General features: G+C 42.1%; 1 long non-coding RNA gene across 1 annotated transcript in view; it reads left to right on the top strand.

Annotated features, from left to right (window-relative positions):
* The first annotated feature begins 200 nt into the window (after positions 1 to 200).
* Positions 201 to 6000, top strand: part of LOC310681770 — a 90436-nt gene continuing 84636 nt past the window's right edge. The window contains exon 1 of the long non-coding RNA XR_014513602.1: positions 201 to 308. This is a non-coding gene — a long non-coding RNA (uncharacterized lncRNA). The remainder of the gene's footprint in view (positions 309 to 6000) is intronic.

Here is a 6000-nt window from a genome sequence, read left to right as displayed (position 1 = left end):
ACAAGCCCCCACCTGCCCCTCATGTCCGTCCACAGCATATGTAGAAACTGCCGTCTTGACCATTGGACCCACTACAGTGGTACCTCGGGTTAAGTACTTAATTCGTTCCGGAGGTCTGTTCTTAACCTGAAACTGTTCTTAACCTGAAGCACCACTTTAGCTAATGGGGCCCCCCCGCTACCGCTGCGCCAGCACCGCACAATTTCTGTTCTCATACTGAAGCAAAGTTCTTAACCCGGGGTACTATTTCTGGGTTAGCGGGGTCTGTAACCTGAAGCGTCTGTAACCTGAAGCATCTGTAAGCCGAGGTACCACTGTATTGGTCTTCTCCGCTCCAAGATTCAGTGTTTCTGTTCGTTTCAATGGGACCTTTTTAAGCAATGCAAACTGCAGCCCCTCTTCCTCCGAGTCAGGCCCACCTAGAGATGTAAATTTTCTAGATTTTTATAAAGTCATTGGGGGGGGGGGAGAGACATACCTGAGTTTTATCCCAGGGAGGGGGAGGCATTGAGGGAGTACAGCAAATGTTTTTGCAAAAACAAAGAAGAAAGAAGTTAAATATTTCTCTTTAGCTCTCTTTACATTTCAAAAGTCACTTTGTTAATTTAGGAACATAAAATGCATTCTGCATAACTTGGTTCACTACGGAGTTGTCATGTTTGGTATGTTAAAATTACAGTTTGTTCAGATAATAATTACAAACGGGATTTCTTCTTCAAAGTTTTTGTTACACATGGAGCTGAAAGCTGCCAAACTGTTAGGAAACTAGAATCTCTTTGGTTTTGCCACTTTTGAGGAGCAGGCAAAAACAAAGAAAGCCGAAACCATCAACATTATAGTAAAACATATTATTATTTATTCTGAAAATTATTATGACTCCTCCAGTCCTCCACAGTGTCGAGCAGAGATAAATACTCATTTCCATAGAAAGAGCTGAGAAAAAGAGGGGCGGAGGAAGAAAACACTATATGAAATGGAATCAACCTCTTTTTCTAAGGTATCACTATGTTTCTGTTTCTTCCTATTTGTAATCATATTTATCATGGACTTCTAAAAACTGAAGGCTTGCCCAGATTGAAACAAGCTTCTACACTTTCATATGTCAGTTTGTTTCTTGATTTGCTGTGAGTATTTCCAGACATGGACCAGCTTCTTTCACATGCTGCAGAAGATGGAGGAATTTGAAGTAGATAAGAAGCAAGAGGTATCTTTTTTTTCTTTTTCTTTTGGAGATTTACTCAAAAAAGCTAAACAATTTTGCCTCCCCCTCAATTTTTTTTTGGCCGGATTTTCACTTTTTGAACTATGGCAACCCTAGCTGTGCAAAAGCTTTGCTATCACATTGCAAGAGGAATATACAGTGGTACCTCGGGTTACTTGCCGGGTGCCTGGGAGAGTTGCCAGTTTCTCCAGATAAAGGCTTGAATCCCGACAGATGCTTCAGGTTACAGACGCTTCAGGTTACAGACTCCGCTAACCCAGAAATCGTACCTCGGGTTAAGAACTTTGCTTCAGGATGAGAACAGAAATCGTGCTCCGGCGGCACAGCAGCAGCAGGAGGCCCCATTAGCTAAAGTGGTGCTTCAGGTTAAGAACAGTTTCTTTTTAAAAAAAAAAAAAATTATTAACCGACCAATCAAATCAAATCACATCACATAAATTCCGAATTACAAAGCCGAATTTTAAATTTTTGTTGGGGGTACCCATATTTCAAGTTCCGAAGGGGATTCCAATCATCTTCTTGCTGCTGCATCAATGTCCACAAATCTGTTCAAATAATGTTAACAGTATTCAGTCCTATCTTGCTGTTTCCACATCTCCTCTTGTTATTTTCATATATTTTTCTTTTTTCTTTGTGATCTCTTCTGATAATCTCCTTAAGCAGGTAAACACAAATTGTAATCCTGTGTGAATTGTTCCGTTCGTCCAATAACCTTATCGAGATGGTTTCCATGTATCATCACTTCCATAAATAAAAGCACTCTTTCCATCATTAATCTTCGCAAATCTGTTGCCTTCTTTTGTCCTCTGAAGAGGTTCGCACGCTGTATGAAAACAAATGAATTTCCTCCTCCCAGACATAAGTCTTTCGACAGAACTTGCCAAAATGGTGACGCTGTTTTTTACTGCGTCATCCCAAAGCTCTTGTACTTTCCATGATCTCCTTGAAACATGCTTTTGGTTAAAAATTATCTCCACACAGTCTTAAATCATCCAGCATAGGTCATTTAAGCGGCATTTCTGACTTGGGGGGGGGGTGGGTTATTGGTTAATCACATAAAAGAAAGAAAGGAAAGTCCCCCCCCCCATCCAGTCCCTTTGCCGACATACCGAGCCTTGGTGTGTCTTCTCATGATGTATTCCTGTTTATCCTACCCGTCTTCTTTATCAGAGATCTCTTCAATTAGCAGTCTTTACTCCCCATGCTTCCTTGAAATATGTGCATTTGCTTCTTTCTAATTGTTTCTTTTGAAGTTGCTGCAGCTAGTGGAGTGAATTAGAGACAGCGTCCAGAAGAGCCAAAGGCCATACAAGGGCTTTCTGCCTAGTGCCCCCACCCCCTCGAGTTCAGGGGTGATATATGTAGGCACAGCAGGCAAGGGTAGCCCCCCCCATCTCCTGGGGGGGGGGCAGGGAGGCTGCATACTCCCATCACAGCCTCTTAATTACCTCGTGTGGGTCAGAGAGATGTTATTGTCAGCCATCTTCCAATGCACCCCTAGTGGCCCCCCAGGTTAAGAACAGTTTCAGGGTAAGAACGGACCTCCAGAATGAATTAAGTTCTTAACCAGAGGTACCACTGTACTTGGCAAAATCCCAGACCAAATTCCTTGGTCAAATACCCCCTTCTAACAAAAATCCTGGCTATGCCCATGTTCTATACCCTTCAATATTTGAAAGTACCTTTCCAGCATTATTATTATCAATAATAATAATAATAATAATAATAATAATAATAATAATAATATATTTATACCCCACCCATCTGGCTGGGTTTTCCCAGCCACTCTGGGCGGCTCCAAACAGAATATTAAAAACATGATAAAATATCAAACGTTTAAACCTTCCCTAAACAGGGCTGCCATCATATGTCTTCTAAGTGTGCTGCTTGCTTCGTAGTTTCATCATAGGCAGATGCTGCATTATCATCACTTACACTTCTGCCTTTGAATCTTGGACCCGGCAAATTTGCAACACCATGAAGTGGATGGCAACAGCAGCAGCAGCAGCAACAACAACAATAATGGAATAGGATGCACCTATTTTCATCGGAGAAATGTTGGAGAGTATGAACTAAGCCAGCAAAAGGGAGGCCCCATGCAAATACGACATCCTTCTTCCTTCTCTTCAGACCACGTCAGGGCCCTCCAAAAGGCAGAAATGCATCTTGCTCAGTGTACAACTCAAGGCTTGCTTGTAGTCAGTACACAGAGATTATAATGACCTGACTTAAATAAAAGTTTCAGAAATCATTTTGGGGGACTAAATATAGGAACACCTTGTCTTAAGTGTTCTGATCATCTTTCTAAAATACTATTTCATAAGGCTTTCTTCTTCTTCAGTTTTTTTTTGGGGGGGGGGAGAAAGGCTTTGGGGCAAAATGGGGGAAGTCCCCCCACATCTGTCTTTTCCTGTTTGAGCCTTTACATCTTTAGGCCCACCCACACACAGGATGAAAGGATTAGAGTCCATCTGGCATCCCCCCAAATCTGGCCTCAAGGTCTCAACCTTGTTGTTTTTCTTTTTTTAAACCAAGCCAACAAAGCACAGACCTATGTGACTAACATCAGGTGTCATTTGCCTTTGGTCACAAGTTCATGGGACAGATTTGGGCTCCCATTAAAGGATAAATATATATAGGGATGTGGGTGGGGCTGTGGGTTAAACCACAGAGCCTAGGACTTGCCGATCAGAAGGTCGGTGGTCCCTGCTCCTGCCAACCTAGCAGTTCAAAAGCATGTCAAAGTGCAAGTAGATGAATAGGTACTACTCTGGCGGGGAGGTAAACAGCATTTCCGTGCGCTGCTCTGGTTCTCCAGAAGCGGCTTAGTCATGCTGGCCACATAACCTGGAAGCTGTACACCGGCTCCCTCGGCCAATAAAATGAGATGAGCACCGCAACCCCAGAGTTGGCCACGACTCGACCTAATGGTCAGGGATCCCTTTACATATATATATAGCATTGTGCATCTCTTCTGTATGATTCTGAGGCATCAACTGTCACCATCAAGTCGTGGTATTACCACCTCCATTATTGGTTATTGGTCTGAATCTCCCTCTGATGTAAGCAGCTATTTCAGTATGAAGAGTTCCCGGAAGATGTCAAATTCACATAGAAAGCAGAAATTAGCCCAGCGCCGATTGGAGTGGGCGGTGTTACATTCATAAAGGATTACTGTACAGCATAGCCCATGAAGAAGCCCATAGTCTAGGCAGGGCCTGATTAAGACCATAAGTACATAAAAGAGTTTAGTGGCCCCATATATATCTAATTCAAAATATAAACAATGATAAAATTTCATTTTTCGAAATGAAACAAAACCTACAGTGAGGTGGAAAACAATGTTTATTTTTTTATACTTCCACTTTATTGAAAAAAATTCCCCTACTTTTTCCAATCGCAAAATCTTTTTCAGACCCTCAAAACAAATCTTATGTAACACACCTGCTTCTATACTTAGTAGAGATCAGGCATCCAGCCTGCCTTGTTGCATGGTTGTTCTGGTGGGATTTTTAAAAAATATACTTCGACTGAGAAAACGAATGCTCAGATGAGAAATTTTTGACCATTAATGTTAAAAATGTCTGTGGCGGCCCCCTTCTCTTGATGCCCCAAGCATGAGCTTATTTTGCTGAATGGTTAATCCAGCCCTGAGTCCAGATCTTCAAAGGACTACTGCATTTGACCCAACACTCTGCAGAAAATGATGAGTCACTGTTTTCGACAGCTCTTTGGGATGCAGCATGTTCACACAGAAGCTGCAAAAAAAGAAGGGCCAAATCAAATTTTGTGTCATAATGAATGTCAGGGAGCACAGAATCAGTTTGACACAAGTACGAATAGCAGTTAAAAACATTTTCAAAAGAAAACTGCAGATCTTAATAACCAACTTCATGTTTCATAAATATTTTAATTTAATTGATTTTAATTGGAACACAGAGTACTAAAACACATTCCTTAAAAACCATTTAATTTTAATCTTTTAAAACTTCCTTATCTCATATGCATCCCTTCATGGAGATCAAGCAGATGTACATTTTAGGGCTGTCATATTCTGAAGATCAGAAAAGCAGACACATTTGCTGGCTTCTACTTTGGATTGCTGTGACGACTCTCATTTTACATACCCACGAAAAAGAGGAGGTGTCCTGGAAAAAGAGGGCATATGGCAACCCTACATTTTATCCTCTTTCTCACCCTATAAAATAAGCTTGGGTTGACAAAGGTCCATATACTTAAAGCTATGGTTTTCCCAGTAGTGATATATGGAAGTGAGAGCTGGACCATAAAGAGGCTGATTGCTGAAGAATTGATGCTTTTGAATTATGGTGCTGGAGGAGACTCTTGAGAGTCCCATGGACTGCAAGAAGATCAAACCTCTCCATTCTTAAGGAAATCAGCTCTGAATGCTCACTGGAAGGACAGATCCTGAAGCTGAGGCTCCAATACTTGGGCCCCCTCATGAGAAGAAAAGGCTCCCTGGAAAAGATCCTGATGTTGAGAAAGATTGAGGGCACAAGGAGAAGGGGGCGACAGAGGACGAGATGGTTGGACAGTGTTCTCGAAGCTACGAACACGAGTTTGACCAAACTGCAAGAGGCAGTGGAAGACAGGAGTGCCTGGCGTGCTCTGGTCCATGGGGTCACGAAGAGTCGGACACGACTAAACGACTGAACAACAAGTATTGTCCCACCGCTGGTTTTTGAAGCTGCGTACGCACAACTGTAAGCCACAACCCACACCTATCCTGTAGTTTCTTGAAATATACTGCATCTTGA

This window comes from Podarcis tiliguerta, assembly GCF_965153285.1.
Source record: "Podarcis tiliguerta genome assembly, chromosome: 7".
Lineage (NCBI taxonomy): Eukaryota > Metazoa > Chordata > Lepidosauria > Squamata > Lacertidae > Podarcis > Podarcis tiliguerta.
Note: the sequence above shows the minus strand (reverse complement) of the source record. Positions and strands in the feature narration are given on the sequence as shown.